The sequence below is a fragment of the Nansenia antarctica genome (genome assembly GCF_963989245.1).
Source record: "Nansenia antarctica genome assembly, chromosome: 8".
In the NCBI taxonomy this organism is placed as follows: Eukaryota; Metazoa; Chordata; class Actinopteri; order Argentiniformes; family Microstomatidae; genus Nansenia; species Nansenia antarctica.
This window is the reverse complement of record NC_137678.1, coordinates 39050259-39074533: the sequence shown is the minus strand read 5'-3', so window position 1 is coordinate 39074533 and position 24275 is coordinate 39050259. Positions and strand designations below refer to the sequence as shown.

The 24275-nt window shown below is 40.9% G+C and overlaps 1 protein-coding gene across 1 annotated transcript in view; it reads left to right on the top strand.

Moving 5' to 3' along the window:
- Positions 1-24275, top strand: part of slco1e1 (solute carrier organic anion transporter family, member 1E1) — a gene marked incomplete at both ends in the record, with an annotated part of 49242 nt that overhangs the window by 10061 nt on the left and 14906 nt on the right. The gene's annotated exons all lie outside the window — the stretch shown is intronic.

The following is a 24275-nucleotide window of genomic DNA, read 5'->3' as shown; positions in this document are numbered from 1 at the left end:
TAATATATCTTTTTGCTTATCCCCAAAAAACTGTTTCTTCATGCTACCTCAGTGAAACAAAAACAGGCAAACAACAAGATGATGGTTTTAAGATGCTTTATAGTATTCCATTTTAAGAATAATATTTTTGGGGTTGTCCTTAATCGAATAAAAATAGAAAAAGAATGGTCAGAGTTCGTATGAAGGACAAGTCCAGGGGTCAAACGGCGTCAGAGTCTAGTAGTTAGACAGTCTGCAGCGCTCCATCCACTCAGTCCGGACTGTGATAGGCCAGATCATCACCCTGGCGCACCACTCAGGGGTGTCTGGGCTGGGGGCCATGCCGGTGGGGGTGTCCCCGTTGGCACTGTGATCTGGGGGCGGTAGTACACCCGGACCATCTCTGGAATGGTAGGTCTGGACTCTGAGAGCATCAGAGGAAGAACAGGGGACAACAGTGAGAGACAGGCATAACGGTGGAGAGGAGCAACGTAAACCTCAGTCAACTTGGCCAACAACCATTACCATATACACATATACTGACTGCACCATATACACATATACCATGTACACATATACCATATACACATATACCATGTACACATATACCATATACACATACACCGTATACACATACACTATGTATATTGACAGGCATGTTTGTTTCACAAGGCTCTTGAAATTATGGTTACATAACCATAGAAGATACAAGATACAAATAAAGATATTATATATATATTAAAAAAAAAGCTGAACGAAAGGTTCCCATCTATCACTAAGTGACACCAAATGCATGTAATAATTCCTGTCTCTTACTCTTATTGGACCTCCTGAAGAGACGCTTCAGTCCTGCTAGGCTGATGCACCGGCCTGTGTTGGTGGCCTTGGTGGTCTTCTTGTGGGGTCTCTCCTCAGGCTTTGGCTTTGCTGCACTCTTCAGTCCTGCTGCACTCTTCAGTCCTGCACTCTTCAGTCCTGCTGCACTCTTCAGTCCTGCTGCACTCTTCAGTCCTGCTGCACTCTTCAGTCCTGCTGCACTCTTCAGTCCTGCCTGGCTGATGGACTGGCTGGTGTTGGTGGTGTTGGTGGTGTTGGTGGTCTTGGTGGTGTTGGTGGTCTTGGTGGTGTTGGTGGTCTTGGTGGCCTTGGTGGTCTTCTTGTGGTGGTTCTCCTCAGCACTGTTCCTTGCTGCAGGGAAAGTGTCTGCCTGGTGAGGGGTGGCCGTTTCTAGACAAAGAAGACCAGAATGATGAAGTGTTAAAACATGAGTGTTATAACAAGTGTTATAACATGAACGGTGAACTTGTAACTCCGTAGCCTTATAGTCGAGTTCTCATTGACGTGAATCAACGGAGCAGTGTAAATGTGTACAGAGGAAGTGAAATTAGTGGGGGTAGAGAAGGGCTACACATCAAGGTGTAAAGACAGTACATGGGGTGGAGGGGATGGGCTCACTTTTTTGGAGAGTTAGAACAATAGTTAGTTTTGTGTTCTTCCTGGTCAAAGCGTGTTCGGTAGCAGAGGCCTTGATCTAAAGACAGGAAATGGGTTACATTTTAGAGTCGGGACCAGCACCCCATAAAAGATGGTAAAAAGTAATGAGGATTTGAATTGAATGTTCTCCTTACCGAGGACTCCTGGATCTTGTTCTGGAGGACGTCAACCCAATACAGAAGAAAACCACATAAATAATGCAAGGAATAAGGAAATAAAGCCTGAATTATGATGGAAAATGATGCATTCTTTACTTTACAAAAGCAAGCAACAGACTGATTGTGAAATAGCTGTGTTTTAAGGGAAACTGAATAGCAGGTGCCTTTCTGCAATCCACATAAAATCTTCCATTCACTATAAATGTGTAACCTAAAACTATACTAATATATCATGCTGTGTGACTTAACACTACACTAACTTACTAAGACAGCATCCATCATCTGCTCCTGACTCTTAGCATCTGCAACAAAGTCGATGATTTTATAAACAGCAACAGAGAGCTTAGTGGTCAATCATTTGTGTGTGCTTCTACCCTCAGGCCAGGCTGACAAAAACATCCTCCAGGTAGATTGTCGAACAGTTTGTATGTTTTTTGCATTATAACAACATTGTGTGGTTGACTCACCCGTTCTGGCGGGAACCTTAGCATCGCCGCGATGGTGGTGGCGGCTGGGCCCCTCTTCAATACTGTTGTTGTCCATCAGACTAATCTATTAGAAGAGGGATCCGAAAACTTATCTTAGGAAGAAAGCTATATTTCGTCAATTTGTCAAAAAGGAGTTTGAGCAGTAATTCACTCACTGTATCCTTAACTGCCTGTAGGTTTTGCCTTTGTCCCAGAACAGCAAGTCTCAGTGACATCATGTCCACGACACTCAGTGCATCCTTGGGGGGAAAAGGAGATGATCTTGATGTTACAGTATCTGTACGATAAATGTCTAAGGACCGAGACCGGTTTCACAGACAGGGCTTAAGCCTAATCCTAGACTAAAAAGCATCTTCAATAGAGATTTTACATTGAAAGTGTGATTTAGTCCAGAACTAGGGTCAAGCCTTGTCTGTGAAATCGGCCCTGAGTGTGTGACAATTCATATAACAGATGAGAGAGAGAGATGGTTAATATAAGAGGTAGAATCAAAAATAATCAATAATATTATTATCAATCAATAATTTTGATTATTTTAGATTCTAATGTGATTATATTATTATTATATGTAATGTGATTATATTATAATCTCCTGGGGGAAGTCACTTCTCTGAGTCAAGTTCAGCATTTACTAGGAAACTAATGGGTTATAATCAGGGTTCGAGTTATAAGCTGAGCTCTGTGGGGGTCTCCAAAATAACAGTGCGAAATGTTCTCATGCACGCGCGAATCATGCCCACACAGCGATGGGACTTACAAGTTTTAATTAGCTATAGGCAGTAGCGGATTAAGGTGGTCAGTGGCCCTAGGCTACTCCTTTGTGTGAGGACCCCCCGCCCCCATACACAAGCCTCCCCCCTCCCCAAAATATACAACTCACGAGCACCCTGCACACACACACCACTCATAATGCTTTACCATAAAACACTTAAACACTTTAATAACACAATAACTAATAAATAAACAAATAAATTGATTTGAAATTAGAAATGAATTTCTTTTTCATCTCCTGTGCAATGTGCTCTACAAATCTGTGCACATGAATGATCTGATCGGTGAGTAGGGCCGACTATCGCGCCATTCATCTCATTAAGCTTCATGATTGGATTCAGTTTTGTATATGGCATCCTTTCTTTAGCCACAGTATAGGCTGCCCTGAACGAACTTGCTGTCTCCTTGTACATAATGGAAGTGAGTGCTGCTACTTTCTTAGGAAGCACTTCCTTTTGTTTAAGCTCTGCTATTTCAACAGCTCGTTTATGAGCATGACTGTCGCGGTGTATATAAATCTTTTTCCGCAACTGCTTTTGAACGGGGCTACTTACTGTCCCATTGATCCAGGCATCCGCCAAACGCACTCCCCACTTTTTCTCTGAAAGTAAAAGAGTCTTTGCCTCTTTACAGGCAAGGCATCCAAGGCCATCCTCATTTGCAAATAGCCAGGGGTTTCTTTTTTTCCAGGATCTCCACTGATCTTCTCCCCAGTTCTGTGGCGTTGCCTCCCCTACCTCTTCATTCTGCCCCTCATCTGAACTGGGTGTGGGTGTTGCGCGTTCAGGCCTGGTAGCAGAGTCCTCAGTAGTAGCAGCAGTAGTAGCAGTAACAGTAGTAGCAGCAGGGCTAACGTTAGGTGTCATAGCAGGTTTCTTTGATAAAAACCCGAAATTGTCTAGGCTTGATGACCCGGTCGGCATCAGTGGCCTTTTTTTGGGCGGCATGGTAGCTACTGTATGTATATACTCCTGTATAGCTAATGAATGAATGTTTGCTTCTCAATAATAGGCTAGGTGCACGATCTCACTACTTCCTGAAAGGCAACTGGTGTCTCACTCTATTGGTTTAATTGATTAATCAGCTGTGCACTGTGTGTTCCAAACGGTTTACCGCACAGCTGATTAATCAACCTTTTGCTGTTGCACAATATTCTACTGCGCCCCATGGTGTCTTGGTGGTGAAGTGCAGGCAGTCAAAGGCATACTGTCATTCACAGGAGATTAATGGTGCGCGTAGTTCTTTTGGAAAACGTGTTTATTTTACAATATTTATAATATAAATTAAATAATATTCATTACATTGACATTTTGATCAAATAATAGTTGTGGTAATGTATTATTAGCGACCCCCACAGATTTTTGATTTTACTGCCTTCATGGGAGCTCAGAGAGCCTCAGACCATCTCTATGGGAGCTCGGCTCCCACATAACTCGAACCCTGGTTATAATAGACAGATGGACTGCTTACCTGACTGTTCTCTTGGGATCTACTCAGAATGTCTTCATATTCCTGCACCTAAAATCAGCCAGATTTACAAAATATAATATGATAATTCAGGATGTTGTGTGATTATTAAAATTTAAAAAGTTACGTTACAAAGTTACGTACAAGTAGTTCTATTCTGTAGAGCTTCACCAAGCAGTCGCATTTGTCATGTAGGAGTTCCATAATCCGTTGTTTGAATTGCTTATGTAATGCTATTTAGACACAGTGGAGAAAATGTGTCTGACATTAGTCGTGGCTTACATCAATAGCTATATCAATAGCAGCTATCAATATTAAAATAATAACTAGGGATGTCCCGATCCGATACTGAGATCGGATATCGACCCGATATTGGTCCTGAATGCTGGATCGGAGATCGGACCAGAAAAAAAAAAGGCTCCGATCCGATCCTACTGTCATCCGCAGTCAAACTTATGTGTATAAGCGATGAGAGAATAAAAACAGTGAACAGAAACACGTGTCGCAGAAATCCTTCACGCAAGTCCTATATGCGCTTAAAATGCGCATAGCGCTTCACGCGAGTCCTATATGCGCTTAAAATGCGCATAGCGCTGCGCTGTGTGCTTCCGGTTTCATTACAAAGAGGTTAACCCTATGTGCCTGACGTCTAACAACATTCAAATTACTCTAACTTCATATTTTTTCGGATTTCAATGTATGACACATCATTTGAAAGCTTATGATCCGTAGTTCCAATCCACAACACGTCGCATTTGTTGCTTTAATAAAGGCTGGCAGTCTTTAATTTAACTGTTGTTGGTGTGGACTATATACTGGGGAGGTATTTGAATGAATGAATGGTCTTTATTGTCATTGCTACAGTACAGGTACCAAACAACGAAATTTAGGAGGGGTGGCTCCCCTGGTGTTAGGAAAAAAAAAAAAAAAAAAATAAAATATTCAGGGGTCAAAAAATGTATACAAATATCGGATCGGTATCGGTATCGCCGATACCCGAAGCCCAGGTATCGGTATCGGTATCGGTAGTGAAAAAGTGGGATCGGGACATCCCTAATAATAACAAGTAATGATAAGTAGGATTACTCACATCGGTGTGTTCTGCTTGGCTGTAACACAGAGAGCGACAAGGGCGATGAGAAACAGGTGAAGCCATGGACTAAGATTTACATTTTAACCATTTAGACACTTTTATCCAAAGTGATTTACAATTAGAGATTACATGGACCATCTCCCTGGAGTACGTTAGGGCTAAGTACCTTACTCAAGGGCACACTAGTGGTGGTGATCCCAGGTGGGATTTAAACTCATGACCTTGTGATCACCTGTCCAACTCACTGTCCACTAGGCCTCCACTACCCCAATGTAGAGCTAGAGAGCTTAGATTTAGAGCTAATGGAGCATTCATACAAAAAGAGCCCTAACCATAATAATGCTTGTGAAACCTATAGTAACATAGTCATAAGGCAAACATCCTACCATCAGCCTGATCCCCCAGAGGAGCACCAGAAAGCACACCAGGAAACACACCACTGTAGAAATCCCATGGTAGTCAGTTAGTCCAAACTGCCATTCCGAACATTCCTCAGGCAGAGTGGAGTGAAACTGCATAGAGTGGAAAATAGTAAATAGCAAGTAATTTCAGAATAAGAACATGGCCCAGCTGCAAATGAGAAAGCAAGATATAGGAAAGACATTACATTTGTTTAGGCCTACATTTAGGAGACGCTTACAACAAGTACATTTGTCTAAAGTAAGTGAATCGTCTATACATCAGTCATCATAAGAAAAGAAAAAAAGCTATGCTAGACCAGGGGCAGTCTAGTCACAATGTTAGAATTAAATCAGCCGAATTCTGGTAGTCTCTTTCCAATCCTCTCAGTTTTGCTATGTTTTCGTATATTTTTATGTTTTTTTAACATGACTCGATTCCGAGATTAATTTGCCTCTCATAACCGCCTTCAAGGCGTCCCAAATCATTGTTGGCTCCACCATTCCATTATCATTTTCCTTAATATAATTTAGTATTTCCAATTTAATTTTATCCTTCCTCTGTTCATTATTCAGCAGACCTACATTCATTCTCCAATTGGTTAATCTTTTCCGGTTACTAATGCCTATGTCGAGGTACAACGGGTTATGATCTGACACATCTGCACCTCCTATATGACAATCGTTAACCCTGTAGACATTTGCTGAGTCAACAAACAAATAATCTATTCTAGAATGTGTTTAGTCTTTCTCCAGTGGATGTAGGTTTCTCCATATATCGACCAAACCCATCTCATCCAATAATATATTAACATATTTTGACATTTGTATTTTAGTTTTTTTTAGGCTTGTTGTGTCAATGTTATGATTTAAAACTACATTCATATCCCCCCCACAGATTAGTATACCCTCTGTACCGCTGCAATAACATCAAATAATGATCTAAAAAAAGACTTAGCACAATCTGGAGGAGCATAAACATTCACCAGAGTTACGGTCACATTGTCAAGCTTCCCTTTCACAATAATGTATCTTCCCTCCTCATCTCTTATCTCTTTTTTATACTCAAACTGGACCTGATTTGATATCATAATCGTCACACCCCTTCTGTGACCCCCCTTAAACCAACTACTGTACAGATTCCTAAAACCATATTTCTTTAGCTTATCATGTTCTAATTTGGTACGGTGTGTCTCCTGCAGATATATAATTTGGGCTCTGTCCCTGTTAAGTTTCGTCATTACCCTGTCTCTCTTCTTGGGGGTATTCAAACCATTAACATTAAGTGACACCAGTCTAACAGTGGTACCCATCTAGTCCTACTTCAGTATCCCTAATAAGTGACCTGTACAGCAGTAAACTAAGTAAGCAAGTAATTTTTAACATTGCATAATGTAACATAAAACCTAACAAAAAATAATAATGAGAAATAAAACAGAACATACACTTCTTCCAAAAAAGGGGGTGACTTTTCCCCCAAGTCCCGTTGGTAGGTCGAGGGGGTATCCTTCCTCTCAGAAAGGGCCCCTCCCTAGGACCGAAATCACACCCTTTCCAAAGGGTTTCACTCCATCTAGTAATGTCCAACTCTCTTAGTTCAGTCTCTCTCAAACGGCAACTATTACAAACAATTACTTTATTAGAGGTCCGTTGACTGTTTTAAACATACCTTGTAGGCCATCTGGTTGTGCTTCAGTCCCTTCAAGACACCCGCTCATGGCAGCAAATCAGACTCATTTCCCCCATCGGAAATCCTTCAGCTTCTCCCTGGCGGCAGCCGCTGCGCTCCTCGCCGGCTTGTTTCCCCTCGTCTGCTGCCACTCTGCCCGGTGTCGCGTCTTCTCCCTCTCTGTAGTCGCGGTGCCTTCTCCTAGGAGACCCACCTCGTATCCTCTGCCCGCCATGTCTCTCGCCACGTCCTCTGCGCTGTCATACGTTTTAACTCCGCTTTCCCAGTGGATTCGCATCCTCGCCAGCGGGGTTTGGAAACGGATCTTTTCCTCTTTCAATATCTTCTTTATGGCCGCGGATCCCTTCTCTTCTGGACCACTTCAGTTGCATAATCATGGTAAAAAAAACACCCTCTTCTCTCCCACAAGTTTCTTCCTCCAAGCATGACTGAGCACCACCTCCTTCGTCTCAAACTGTAGGAAGTTTACCACCATTGACCTGGGGGGTGCGTTCGGAGGTGGTTTCTGCGCCAGGGCTCTGTGTGCTCTCTGTATCTGGAGTGGGGTGTCGCTAGTGTAAAGCGATCAACTTCTCCAGAATTGAGTTAATTGAGTCGTCACTTACAAGCGAGTTCGTTTAATCTCAACGAGACGTCCTTGATATAACTTCTTAAGATAAAATGATCCAATCAAATATTAGGCACCCCATAGGTGAAAGTGGGCCGGAACGGTCCGGTGCGGCGTTCAGGCAAGACTTTCTGTGCCGGAACGCCGTTGGGGGAAGAGATGCAGCTGCCTGTCAATCAAAATCCGATTGCTGCAGAGTGCAGAAGCAATCACGATTCACGATCCATAATTTCCAACAAGGAAACACATGGCTGACGTTATGTTTCGTTGCGTCTATTTTAATACCTTTGAAAAGGACATGTTAACCCGCTTTACAGTAGACCCGACGCGACGCGAAGTGGTTGGGTGGGCAGCACTGGGCACTGAGACAGTCCGACCGGGATTACAGTCGCGCCGTATGGAAGCATATAGTGGACTAAATTCAAATGTTAATGCAATTTGAGATTGCATTTGTATGTTCCACTTTTGCATGCATTCTTTCAGACAATATTCAAATTCAAATGCAATTCTAATGATTTGCATTTTCATTTTCATGTACCTGATGTGCACATTCGCTGTCAATATTAAAATGATAATGCAAAGCCATTTGACATTTCATTTTCAAAGTCATGCGCTGCTTTGTAACTGACAAAATTCAAAAGTTCATTCTAATGTGAAAATGACTATGCAATCCCAAAATAGCATATTCATTTGCCACTTTTGCCTGCGTTATTTGAGTCAATATTCAAATTGTAATGCAATAATGTGATACGCAATTGCATTTACATGTTCTAGTAAACACATCCGCTTTGTAGCTGACAAAATTCAAATTGTCATTCTAATGTGAAAATGACTATGCAATCCCAAAATAGCATATTCATTTGCCATTTTTGCCTGCGTTATTTGAGTCAATATTCAAATTGTAATGCAATAATGTGATTAGCAATTGCATGTATATGTTCTAGGAAACACATCCGCTCATTAGAATTGCATTTGAATTTGAATATTGTCTGAAAGTATGCATGCAAAACATTTGAATTTAGTCCACTATATGCTTCCATAAGCAAGCCGTGTTGCCAGACTGGGCTACTTTTGGTCACACTGGACGGGTGGATTCGGCAGCTTTTAGACTGGTTGGGCTGGAAATTGTCAATTCCATCTGGCAACCCTGGTAGCAAAATATGTGCATACGTATCTGGTAGCCTACTGGTACTTTCAAATCACATCGTATTATTATTATTATTATTAATAATAATAATAATTACAATTTACAATACAAATACAACAATTGGGGGTCCCTCAAAGAAAATTTGGGTGCACTGCGCACGCACAACATCAACCTCCAAGGCTGGATTCTGACCCAGGAAAAACCCTGGTATGTACTGTATAACATGATAGCCATCTATGCACTGTATATAAGATGATGACCAATGGTCTTTCTGCTGCTGACCAAGGGGTTGAGTTCACTTGATGAGGCCCAATTTTGTTTTAGACTCTGTAGGCTACTGTATTTGTTTACTTAAGACTTAAGATATATTATCTGAATTTCTCTTGTTTTATCAAATGTTCCAATTATTTTCATTTCTTGTGCTGGTTTAAAATTGCAGGAAACTAGCACAAATAATTGTGTGGGAGAGAGGGGCCGCCGCTACCAAAACGTGCACAGTTTTGGGTCGCTCCACCACCAAAAACTCTCACTCCAAACTTTTGGTGAAACATGGCAGCCCTAAAGTGTTTCTAATTTCGACACCAACACCACGATGTGTGTGTTCAGGGATGCATGAAGCTGGGGGCAGGAGGAGAACAATATGAAACGATGAAGGTTGGGGTAGTAGCCTATAGTTCCTGTAAGAAACTCAAACCACTTTCACCCCTGGGCACCACTACTGAACTGTTCATTAAGAGAATATTTAAGCACATCAGCAAGCAATAATAGTTCATTTCCATGGAAAAGTGGTCCCATCTAGTTTCACCTCCGCAGGCCAGTATCAGCTAACCGTCAATAGGTTAACTGCAGAAGCTTCACCAGACAAGAACCCAGTTTCGCCTTGATACATAGACTTTATACATTTTGATTTAACATTTGGGGCTGGGCTGTCCCTCCTCCCCCTATCTGGTAGTTTTTTAATTTTCAGCATAACATCTGTTGCAGCTGTGACCATTTGATTTGTAGCAAGTGTTTTAGTTAGTTATGTGGCCTTCAACTCCTTGTGTGGGTGCGAGTGTACTGTGTGTTATCTTCTTCTTCTGGCCCCCCCCGGCCGTTAGTCATGGTGAGAGTAGTTGCACACTTTGTCGGCTGTATCCACCTGTGAGAGCAGCCTTAATCTTGCGCAACGTTAGACACATACACATTCTGTTGTTTTTAAGAAAACAGTAAGCTTTAAGAAATCAGTAAACATATGCACACAGTTATATTTTTAGGATGAACAGACATTTTTATACTGTTAATTCTATGTGCGTTCTAAAGCACTAATTGGCCAGTTATTTGATCTTCAAACCCATTCCCTCATGACTAGGTCAGTGTGTCCTTTATCAGAATAGCTTGTGAAAACATAACTGTTGAAGTTACACAGTCCCATGACTTGGGATTTGATTAACAAGTTCAAATATAGTATAGAAGAATAGACTTATCATTAATCATTAGTTATGAAAGTATAAAATCAGTACAGGAAAACAGAATATCATAACAGCAGGTTTAAAATGGTTGTTAGCACATAGGTAAAAATAAGTAATTTACAGGCGGTTTGAATCATACAACTTTCTGTTAGTCAGGAGCTTGTCTTCTTCTTGTCGCTCAAAAACAGAACCTCTCTTTTGGCTTCGCGTGACCTTCTAATTGTTCTCAACTGACCTCAGTCACATATTATTTAAATGAGCACATAGTACATGATTCATCACTTCTAGTTATTTTAATACAAATTCCCAACAGTTGACAACAATATATTCAGCTGACCAGAAGACTTTGGTCCAAGTTCTTGGCTTGTGGCCAAAACAAAGAAAACCTACAACAGTTTCTTTTTGAGACATGGTCCAAGTCCAGGAAAGACCAAATTCAAGACATCACTTTGATTGTTGGACATGGGTCTGAGTGTCATGTGATCAGAGTCAACAGCAGTGGCACAGAACTTGAGGTTTTACCACTGCTCACACTGTTCTCAATACAGGAGGAGGCAGACACCCTGCTGTTGCTTCACTGTGAACATGCCTCACAGTATAGCTCACATGTTGTGATCAGCAGTCCTGACACGTGTGTTTGTACTGGCTATCGCTTTCTGTAAGGAAATAGGAGCAAACCTGTACTTCCACACAGGGAAAGGGACAAACAAACACCATACACGTACAGAGAATACACAGCCATCTTGGTGATGAAGTCTCTGATGCGCTCATTGGATTTCACTGTTTCACCGGCTGTGATACAGTGAGTGCACTGCACGGCAATGAAAAAGTGAAGGCCGTAAAAACACTCCTGTCCAACAAAGAGCATTGTGCTACTTTCCAAAAGTTGGGAACAGCGTTTCAACTGCCAACAGAGCTGTATGAGGAAATTGAGGCATTTACATGCGACCTCTACGACCACAAAGGCTGTAGGGATGTACATTTAGCTAGGTGTCAAATGTTTAAGAGTGGGAAGTGCAATGACCGAAGTCTACCACTAAATAAGGATGCCTTGCACAAACATAGTCAGCGGGCAAACTACCAGGCAGCCATACAGGAGGTCCCTTAAGAGCCAGCCAGACATCCCTCCGCCAATGAGCCATGGCTGGAAGATAGAGGGAGATTTCTTTGGGATTGACTGGATGTCACTTCCCCCAGCCCCAGTCGCAGTTTTAGAGCTTGTATACTGCTCCTGCAAAAAAACTAAATGTGTGAAAGGGAGATGCACATGCAAATCTAACAACCTACCATGTACAGACATGTGTCTGTGTTTGCACTGCGAAAACACACTAGTGTTATAAATGTTCTCTAAACACTTGAATCTTTGTCTAGTCTTGTCAATTATAGGCAAGGCAAGTGAAGATACACTTAGTCTTGGGTTTTGTCTTACCAGCTCACCTCGTAAAAGTGAGACGATTGACAATATCAAAAACATGCTTGCACACACATACTGTATAACGTACTCACACACAAGTTAATGTTACTGGTCCCAATTTGGCACAATGATTACTGAAATAATTGAGAATAGACATAGTTGACATTGGTAACTATTGTACCCTTTAAAGTTAGATAACTAGCTTGTTAATTAATTAGCTTCACAATCGCGGGTGACGTTAGGTCGGATTTTTCAGTAAAATAGCATATAGAACATGTTTGTATTGACACAACATGACATGGACTTGTTCATTAATATGTGATATGAATTAGTATGACATTCAAATCTTACCTGAAAGTAAATCTGACAGTAAAGTTATCAGAAACAACTCAGTCTTCATAGTTCCGTATTTTGTAGGAATATCATTGGCAGACGTCAAGTCAGGTGATGCTTTAACGGGTTTTGATTGGTTAGCGGCATAGTAGCCCCAAGCATTCTCCTTATTAACTTATGAATCGTAAGTTTAGTTTTCATAAAACGTTGTTCGAAAATAGGCTGCCAACAAACGGAAACATTCCAAAAAAAACCATTTAGCTTATATGAAAAAATCAACTAGTCTGCAGTTGCAGATCGATCATTTCAAAAACTAAAGCAGATAGACAGCTTCGGCCCACCGCCTATTGTTGTATGAATAGATCCGAGTCTAAAAAACGATTGAACTGTCATTCTACCGCTTTAATACACTGGTACAGGGATTTTTAAAATTTGAACCCGGAAATTGCTAAACGTCACGCGTGACGTCAGACTTAACAACCGAATACCGCCTCCACTGCCTGGATGCTAAACAACCCCGGGAAAACTATGACGATCTACGATATCCCCAAAATCGTGGCTACAGCCTTCCCTCTAGCAGTTTCCCCGGCCAACATTCAGGCAGGATTCCGGGCAAGTGGGATATATCCCTTCAACCGAGAGGTATTCCAGGAGACGGCATTTGCACTGGCTTCAACAACAGACCGTCTTATAGTAAAGGCTGTTAGTCCAAAATATAGCACGTTGACTTCAGTAAATGCAACAAATGTCCCCTGGCATGGAAGTACCTTAGGGTCATAGAAAAACTTTTTTCCAAAGACACAAGTGAGATCTGTTTTTTTTTTTTTTTAAATGGCCCCAACAATACATCAGAGCCCATTGGCAATTACCACACCCCATATATTTGCTACTGTTATGGCTATAATGACATTTGACATTTGGTGTCAAACTACATTTGTGAGGTCAGGGAATACAATTAAATAGGTTACAAGGATGAAAACCCAATAGTTTTCTTCTTACCATGGCAATCTAGGGTAAAAGATGCAAATTGTTAAAAAAAAAAAACATTAAACGCAGTGGTGGGCCGTCAGGGCCAGCAAGGCCTTCTCTGCTGGCCTAAACATCATCAGAATATACATTTAATTTTGATATATTTTTTCCACAAATATGTATTAAATTATTCCCTCATTCTATTCTCTTCATTTCATAGCTTTCCTCTTGGTTGCGCTGCTTCCAGCCATTTGGAGGGCTGTTAGAGCTTTTATCCAATCATATAATTTCAGCCATAATGTGTTGCCAGGGTACCAAGAAATCTGCCCGCCTGCAGATTCAACAGTGGCGCGAGTACAGATTGTAATTTAAAGTGAACGAGAAAATAACTGGCGTACCGTAGTCAGATCTCGAGTTGGCGAGCAAATCCAACGAAGGCGCCTGCTGTATGGCGGAGCACCTGATCAGCACCTGCACGTCTTTTGATTGGATACGCGCTATTGGGAGGCAGAGCTAGCAAACTGAACTTGATCATGGTAATTTGTGTAGATGTAAGCTGTTGTTCTACAAGCAGCTACAATGGCTGAAGGAGGAGAAGAGGTAGATTTGGTGGCAGATATTATAACAATGCCATTTTCAAGAAGAACCTTCGAAAAGCTAGACATAATCAGAAGAGAATGGCCAACCCCGGCGTTAGCGAGGCTATCCATGTAGAAAATGACTTATTGGTGGAACTGATCAACTGTACAACAGAGACATTGTAGTCTTCTTGAGGAAAGAAAGGAGGATGGATTTTGTGTTCAAATAATCAGTTGTTTTGGTGAGTACAAAGCATTTTATTTTTTCTGCAAGAGATGTAGATATACGGAGCGACCCTGGGGTTCGTAGATAGAGTGTATGGTGTGGTGCACTGGTTCAGCTGTGTGAGTAAGTGGGGCTTCAATGCGATCTTTTAATCACTTCCCGGGGTGCTATATATTGTAATATTGTAATATTGTACTTGTTAAAAGGGATGACACTTGTGTGGTAGTAAAACAAACTCTTTATTCCGTTCTACTCTCTGTGTCTCACTCTCATACTCTGCTCCGATATGCTACCTAACTTCTGTGCCCTCTTAAAGGGGTATACCCAGGGCTTGACGCTTACCTTTTCCCCAGGTAGCACTGTGCTACCATGTTGAAAAATGTAGTAGCACACCAAGAATTTCAGTAGCACCAGGGGTGGATTTAGGATCGTAGGAGATCCGGGGCTAGCCCAGAGGGAGAATGTAATGTGCGCGCGGAGCGCGCCGGAAAATGTTGCCTTCAACCTTCAACTTACCACCACCTTAAAGCGGACAAAAGGCACTGGAGAACACATATACATTCACACCCTTTAATGAAGCAAACTAATTGTGGTGGTTCTGGGCACAGAGGGAGGTCAGCACACGTAGCTCCCCCTGTCAGTCAGTCACCATCATTTATATTTGTATAGAATTACATAATTGATGGGCTGAGGCTAGTTATGTTACAGTATGTATATCAGGGCAGACTCTGTGCTCACCACTTATATTGTATTTAGAGTCTTGTCCTGTGTTATATGACGATATATATTACATGTATTGTTGGCCTGTGTATAGTACTGTGAAATCAAATCCCCCCTGGGACATTAAACAAACTTAGTTAGTTAGCGTTACATCTTAGGATAGATTTGAGTCATGTTCTGTATACATACATACTACCATAAGGGCATACTTAATGTGGTTACACCATGTTTACTAGCTGTAACATTAACGTTACATCATTCTTTTTCACTTGTTACTCAGTCAACCAGAGTGCAGATATCAAAGACTATCAGCCTGTTATTCACTTTATTTGTATAAGTATTATCCTTTGTTTGATTTCTTACCATGTACCGTAACAGTACCTTGCTATGTTTCATTTTCATTATAACATAACGTTATGTTATGATAGCCAGCTAGCATCAGCAAACCGGAAAAGTAGTGTCAGTGAGTCAGTCACCTTTCTAAGTAAAACATTCGGGGCTTTTCAGAAAACATCCGGGGCTTGAGCCCCAGTAGCCGCCCCTGAGAAGCACAATGAAAATTGTGCAATTTTCGTCAACAACGACAACAAATTATCATAATCATAACATATCAAAATGATCATAACCGGCTCTTGGCCGTAATAAAAATGGAGACTCACACAATGTAAAGGGGAAGTAAGAATATTCATTTCAGTTGGCCCACGGTTCGGTATGAACCTCGGTTTTTGGGTCACGGTTCACGGTTCGTGTTTTTAAAAATTTTAAATGCTACTATTTATTTACAAACTGTTACTTTATTTTGCTTATACTTATGGAACTTTAACATTTAGACACATTCCAGAATATGACTGGTAAATTGTATAATATAAATATATATAAACAAAACACTTTCAAATGTAAAAAAAGTACATAAACACTTTCAAATGTGACGTGTTGTGGATTGGAACTACGGATCATAAGCTTTCAAATGATGTGTCATACATTGAAATCCGAAAAAAGATTAAGTTAGAGTCATTTGAATGTTAGACGTCAGGCTTTAACCTAGGGTTAACCTAGGTTAACATAGGGTTAACCTCTTTGTAATGAAACCGGAAGCACACAGCGCTACGAACTATGAGAGCTGTATCCCATATACCCATTATGCGCATTTTAAGCGCATATAGAACTCGTGTGAAGCATTTCTGCGACACGCGTTTCTGTTCACTGTTTTCATTCCCTCATCGCTTATACACATAGGTTTGACTGCGCATGACAGTAGTTCAGCAGTCAGTCGCACTGGTGCGATTTAATGTATTTCCAAGTCGCACAGAAATATATTCACTCGCAAATGCGACCAAAACAGTCGCACTGTCGAGCCCTGGTATACCCCTATATCAGATATGAACATCACAGCAACGCCCGGTTATACTGCGTTTCTGTCTAAATGTATAGTTTCTAGAGCCATGGCGTGTCATAATGATGGTATTAAGAGGTGGAATAATTCAGGTAGGACATCACTGAAGGCCTAGGTGTGAAATGCACCGCCCGCCACTGATTAAACGCCATGCTTTCGAAACTCCAGTCCTAGAAATAACAAACAATGGCACACGTACAATGTTGTAGTTGTTTAACACTAGAACAGCGACGTTTTTTTACCTACTTTTAGCGCAAAGAGGTGTCGAATCACAAGACCACTCTTCACAATGGGGGAGTGTGTACTGACGCACAAAAATCGCTGGATGGCGATGTCACACAAGAAGAGAAAATGACAAGACACTACCTCTAAAAATGCATAAAGTTCCAGAGAAGTGGGGACAGAGCAGAGAGTCAGCTGAAAAGGAACATATATATATATATATATATAATAACGTATGCATGCCATTGTAGATGTAACGTAAGTGGAGAGGAGATTGAACTAGGAGATTGATCAAGACTGCGGGAGTTTTCATTACTAACGAATGAAAGTTGAAAAAATATAATAACTGTAATATATAATAACTGTTGTCCCTTTCACACATAGTTCCATGTAATTTCCTTGGAATCCCAAGCTGTGTTGACCAGGTATCTGTAATGTTCACATTTATATATAACAGTAATAAATATAGCAATAAATGACAGCGCTGTAAATAGTGTTATTCTTGCACAATTGCACCCACAACGTGCTATTGCCGTCCGGAGTTGATCAGCTCCAGATTGAACCAAGGTTCTTCGCTACAGAAACATTTTCACACAGTGACAAACATGTGATGCGTTTTATATAATATTCTTTGAACAACAGAACGGGACAGGCGCCAGAAACTGCCATAATATACCATACATACTGTATATCTGGTAATATATCGTACCTCCGTTTTATATTGAGAAATATGATGATAAATACATATAGGGCGAAGGTATGATATGTGGTGTGTTTAGTTGGCGAGCGGACAATTGGCTACTACAATGTACAATGTTGCCAAAATCAACTAGGCCTATCTAATGTTCGAAAACGAATCTACAAATATTAATCTGCGTACTGTATATCTATGGTACAACCGTCTTGCCTGTTGTGTATTATTATCATTGCCGACACAGGTCTATGAACATCTGATAATAAGGTGAAGGGCAGTATTATTCATCTTTACTTTATTGGGTGAATAAACTCAATATGAATGATTGTACAGTTGTCTATAGGCAAGAATGGGCTTTAGTTGGCGAGCGGACATGCCACATATCCTCCCCGTACCTCCATCCCACATGTATTCATCATCATATTTTTCAATATATCTTGTATTGTCTGAACGAACATTTATTTCGCCATATTACGTGACTTATGCACCTTAGGTTTTTGTGAACGGGACGATCAGAAAGAGATTTGTTTACCACGAAACAAGGAATGCAAAATCAAAAAAACAACGCATTACATTGGCCGTCCTATTGAGATGATAACAGTTTACAGATTGAACTCATATCTCTCGAGTATGTTTGCATATGAACACACTTATTCCTATGTAGCATATTGCATTATTTTCATACATAATACATTCAATGCGCAGCTTTCCGAGAACCCATGGCACATGAGAGTAATGAGAGTAAAGTTAAAGTTTTATATTATAGTCTTTGAACAACAGAGCGGGACAGGTGCGAGAAACTGCCATAATATATCATACATATATCTGCCATCCCACACAGTGGCGTAGCGCAAAATCCCGGGGCCCCCCCGCAAGGTGGCGGCGGGGGCCCTTTCGCAACGGAGTAAAAAAAAAAAAAAAAAAAAAAAAACGTGCGTTTTTTAGAGGCCGATGCGTTATTGACGTTGCGAAATTTCGCAATATGCACTCTACATTCTAAATGCTTGACTTAGCAAAAGGTACAAACAAGTGAGAGCAATAGCCTTTAACTAAAACCAAATGGTAGACTACACATCAGTAGAATGTATTATAAGTAGAATAGTACAAGCTTTATTTCTTTAAACAAAGTGTGGTGTGCACAGCAGTGTGATATCTGTAAACATATCTGTAGACTCTCCGCTAAGGGTTGCCAGATGGGATTGAGAATTTCCAACCTAACCAATCTAAAAACGTCTAAATCCACCCAAAACCAGCCCATCTGGCAACCCTGTCTCCGCTGCATCAGAGTCTACTTGTTGCGTAAAATTGGCCAGGGTTAGTCAAATCCTTTTGGATTTGATTGATTGATTGATTGAAAACTTTATTAGAAGATTTGCAGAAGTAGGTACATGAGAGTACTATTACATACAAGGTCAACTAAAAGGATAAAAACCCAAGAAAGCCACTGGCTTATTTCAATTGGGGTCCTTGATTTTCAATTCATCGTTACATGTAAGACAGACAGGAAAAGAAAAAAAAACTAGTACTATCTACAAGATAATACAGACAAATAACTATTACTATCTACAAGATTTGTCCGTTGGACATCTCCTATATTGGTATATTGTGGCATTTCTTTACTGTTTGCCATCTGGTCTAGGAATACCCAGGGAGACGCAGACCGCAGAAGTAGATTAGAATAGTAGAATAGAAAAAAGAAACAGCTATATATAGCCTAACCATGCTGAATTACAGTATGTACCTGTATGATGCACTGACAGCCTGTGACTGTGAACCTGGCCGGACCCTGCCCTTCTGCCTGAGTTTGAGTATGATGCTGCCCAAATAAATGTTATTGTTTAGTGCTGTACGCTTTCGTGGTATTATATTGTGTGAATTATCATCTGTATGTTGTTTTTCTTTCACTTGACTAACCGCCGAGATAATACTTGAGACATGTACTTCCGTAAACATACATTTTTTATTTGATTTTTTTACAATATCGGACCGACAGTCCCACATATAGCGGCTATAATGTCCGAATAGAGAATCTACCACCACCTAAAGAATGCTTATTGTACTTTGTATTGTATTTTCGCTTGCTCATTTTCCTTGTGTCTCGCTGCCTACGTGTGACGTCAAAGTCATGTTGCTATTGGATACGGCTAACTATGTATATATTTTTAAATATAGGCCTATATATTAAAATTAAGGTTGACACAATGAAGGGCCACTTATTTTCTTTATTTTATATATTTTGTAATTATACAAAAAAAAAAAAAAAAATTTGGGATCCAATGTTAGGGGGCCCCCTAGTGGCTGGGGCCCCCCCGCGGTGCGTCGCTTGCGGGCCCGTCCGCTACGCCACTGATCCCACACCTTACCTCCATCCCACATGTAGCCTATTTATCATCATATTTTTCAATATACCTCCATAGCCAACCTGGTCTCACACGGCAGCCGTCAGGATTCGACGTCTGTCGTTCGTCTCCAAACGTCGAATTCCGACGAGAAAACGAGCTCTGAAAGCGCAGGGGTACGCCTGTTATGTGCGCCTGTCGGGCTGCACGCCACATTAATTAGTTACGCCACATTTTGAGATACAAGCGCTTCAACGTTCATTCATTTGGAACTGCGAGAATGAGTAACGTTAGCCCGATTGCACTTGCATGAATAAAGCGTTATATAAATATAATTAATTATTATTATTATTGCCTACAGCTAATTGTTACAAGGTGAGAGCTAAAATAACATACGTGTAACGTTAGCCAGCAATAGCTAGACTAGATATATATAGCTAGATATAGTCACTATATAGTCTAAATGCAACCTGGTCTCACACGGCAGACGTCAGGATTCGGATGTAATATTAAACTCCCATATTTATTCTTTAAACAAACAAATCTGGGGGAGTGGTCGGAGTTAACGAGATATTGTTCCAATCCATTACCTGGCCATTACCTGCCTGTGAAAAGTATGAAACGTTTGCATTGCCTAGCGTGTAGGCCCGTGAGAAATTGAGAGCATATAAATCACTAGATGCCTACAACTACGCAATCAGTGGTCATGTACAGTACATCAAATACCATGACATAGATTCTAAATAAGAACAATATTCCATTTGCTTACAGATTCCGGGGTGGCGTTATTTGCCGATGTCCGTGTGAGTCGTCCGCGAATACATGCGTCTTCCTCTTTGCTGGATTTGTCTGCTTGACTGCATCACGTTGTTTAATTATAAATAAGAACAATATTCCATTTGTTCATTTGCTTTAATGAAATGACACGGCGGACAACTGTAGGGAGGTTCTAGTGCTTGATGTGAAGTGCCGTTTGGAATGAGACATCTTCTCACACGTACAGGCACACAACGAGTACAACATGTTGCATTTTCATGCCATTAGGCAACTTGCTTCCTAGCATAGCAGGTCCATTTGGACTTTGAAATACCTCCATGACTTTATATGGCCACTGTGTGTGTCTGTGGAGAAAAGGGTACGTTTGGGCCCAGGGAAGGGGCTGCGAAAGAGTCACACTCACCAAACTTTACACACTCCTTCCCCTTCATGGGACATTGTACCATGTCAACTTTCACCCTCCTAGGCCATTCCCTAGAGGCCCTGCACGCGACTGCTATATATTAGCAGGGACCTGCTATGCTAGGAAGCAAGTTGCCTAATGGCATAAAAATGCAACATGTTGTACTTGTTGTGTGCCTGTACGTGTGAGAAGATGTCTTTTTACAAACGGCACTTCCAATCAAGCACTAGAGCTCCCTACTCTGTATGGTACATTATATTGATAATTGGGTCCCTGGTTACCTACTACATACCTACTACATACTGCATACCTACTACATACTGCATACCTACTACATACTACATACCTACTACATACTACATACCTACTACATACTACATACCTACTACATACTGCATACCTACTACATACTACATACCTACTACATACTACATACCTACTACATACTACATACTGCATACCTACTACATACTGCATACCTACTACATACCTACTACATACTACATACCTACTACATACTGCATACCTACTACATACTACATACATACTACATACTACATACCTACTACATACTACATACCTACTACATACTACATACCTACTACATACTGTATACCTACTACATACTGCATACCTACTACATACTACATGCATACTACATACTACATACCTACTACATACTACATACCTACTACATACTACATACCTACTACATACTACATACCTACTACATACTGCATACCTACTACATACTACATACCTACTACATACCTACTACATACTACATACCTACTACATACTACATACCTACTACATACTACATACCTACTACATACCTACTACATACTGCATACCTACTACATACTATACCAGAGACGCCCGCATCCCCTCCAAGACAGGATTTGTCTGCGAAGACAAACAGCACACATGTGATTGTGTTTGCGTATGTGATCAACACACAGCTATGAGGTCATGTGACGGGGCTGCTCACAGGGCTGTGAGAGGAAACATGAATGCTGCTAATCACCTTGGGATAGCTAGCAAGCTAGGTAGTTAGCTGACTAATTATATTATAATAATAAATCGTATTAAAATCAAACGTGAACGAAGAAATGTGAACTAGCTTACCTATGGAAGCTCATCACTGACTTTACAGTGAAAAAAGCGATTGAAAGAATTTAAACACAATGAGCAGGGCTTACGGAGCAGCTAGGATAGTCTAAAAGAAAATCATTTGAGACGAGATGTTTGCATGTGTGAAAAAAAAGCATTTTACCCACTCCGTGTCACACACACACACAGGCCGTAAATGCTTATTGAGGAAAACCAGATACCAGAAGTTTGCTTTCTTCCTACACAGAAAAACGGCAAAATAGCTTCATACTAGCTTATCCTGATGTGATTTAGAAAATGTAAGGACTTCACATATCTCCTTTATCAGATCTTTATCAGACCCTTATCAGATCTTTATCAGATCTTTATCAGATCTTTATCAGACCCTTATCAGATCTTTATCAGACCTTTATCAGACCTTTATCAGACCTTTATCAGACCTTTATCAGATCTTTATCAGATCTTTATCAGATCTTTATCTGATCTTTATCAGATCTTTATCAGACCCTTATCAGACCCTTATCAGACCCTTATCAGACCTGTACATTTCAAGCCTGCAAACTGCGACACTTTAAATGAATGTGCAATAACACTATGTGCAATATGACAACCCTAGGGTACATAAGGTTGCAGAGAAATAGGAAATGTTAGAATAGGTATAGCATAGCATAGAGTACAGCACAGTGTTTTATCTGTACAGTATAGTATAGTGGATAGTGTACATAGCCTTTATCTATGTAAACCAGCTCCTTTCCCTTCTTGTCTTTTTTCCTTTTTTTTTTCTTTCCTAGCACCAGGGGAGTCACCCCTCCCAAATTTCGTTGTTTGGTACCTGTACTATAGCAATGACAATAAAGACCATTCACCATAAAGTTATGCTCTGTATATATATATATATATATATATATATGGGTATAGTACACTTACACACAGGACAAAGTGGCCTGGAACCCACAGTGGAAGGATAAGGGCATCCTATCAGCATGTTCCTGTTCAAAACCATGTACTGCATTTATCATTTTTATCCAACACTTAACTGGGGTGTGCATGATTATGAATTACATGATAATTTGATGAAGTCCTTTCTCATACATGTAGTGTTTTTTTTGGCTTAGTGTTAGGAAACCATTTAATTTACCTTGATGAAATCAAGTAAAAAAAAAAGAAGGTATTTAGGACCAACACAGCTAATGTGCTGATGTCCCATGAAGGGCATGCCAATTGTAATGCTGGATACAATGTTGTCTACATAGCTGTTTATCTTATTCAAATACCGGCTCAATCATTTGACTTACTGGGAAATGGCTCATGGGATCACAGTTGTGGGGCTGGACCCACGTTGCGGTTACATGAAGGTCAGCAATGAAAACCTCCTTTCCCTGTAGAATTCAAGTGCATCTAAAATTAGTCAATGCTAGAAAATGGTACGTAAAACATATGGCTGAGTTCCAGCTATCTATTAAAATCACAACAAGGCATATAAGCCACAACATTACCTTTTCATCCAGTCACTTCAACAATCAACTATCCTTAGTATTGTGGGAGTTGCAACAAGGAGACGACAGACGTAGGTTGGAGTCGAGGTTGTTTACTTCTCTCACTTTCTGCTACATGCTAACATACACGCAGTGACAACAACAATAACATAAACCGGAACCGGAAACCCTTGCCCCTTTAACCCCCACTCTTAAAGGTACAAACCCCTCTTGGTGAATGTCTCTCCTATTAACCCAATGTGAATCACCACAGTATAAACATTTCTTGCATAAATGATTTGAAAAAAACATACCGTCGTAAGGCGATGACGTGACGATGTCTATGCAAATATGCAGGCGCAATATGCAAATATGCAGGCGCGGTATGATGACGCGCTCCAACCACTCCAACCAAATATGGTCCATCAAGCGTCCGGGTGATAGGCGTGATGTCCGCAGCTGGATATACTTGGAGAGTGTTTGTAAGGCTGGCGGCCATCTTAGGTGAGTCTGGTTGTGTTGTAAGGCTGGCGGCCATCTTATGTGAGTCTGGTTGTGTTGTAAGGTTGGCGGCCATCTTAGGTGAGTCTGGTTGTGTTGTAAGGTTGGCGGCCATCTTAGGTGAGTCTGGTTGTGTTGTTAGGCTGGCGACCATCTTATGTGAGTCTGGTTGTGTTGTAAGGCTGGCGACCATCTTAGGTGAGTCTGGTTGTGCTGTAAGGCTGGCGGCCATCTTAGTTGAGTCTGGTTGTGTTGTAAGGCTGGCGGCCATCTTAGGTGAGTCTGGTTGTGTTGTTAGGTTGGCGGCCATCTTGGGTGAATCTGCAGGGCTGCCAAGTTTCACCAAAAGTTTGGAGTTTGGAGTTTTGGCGGTGG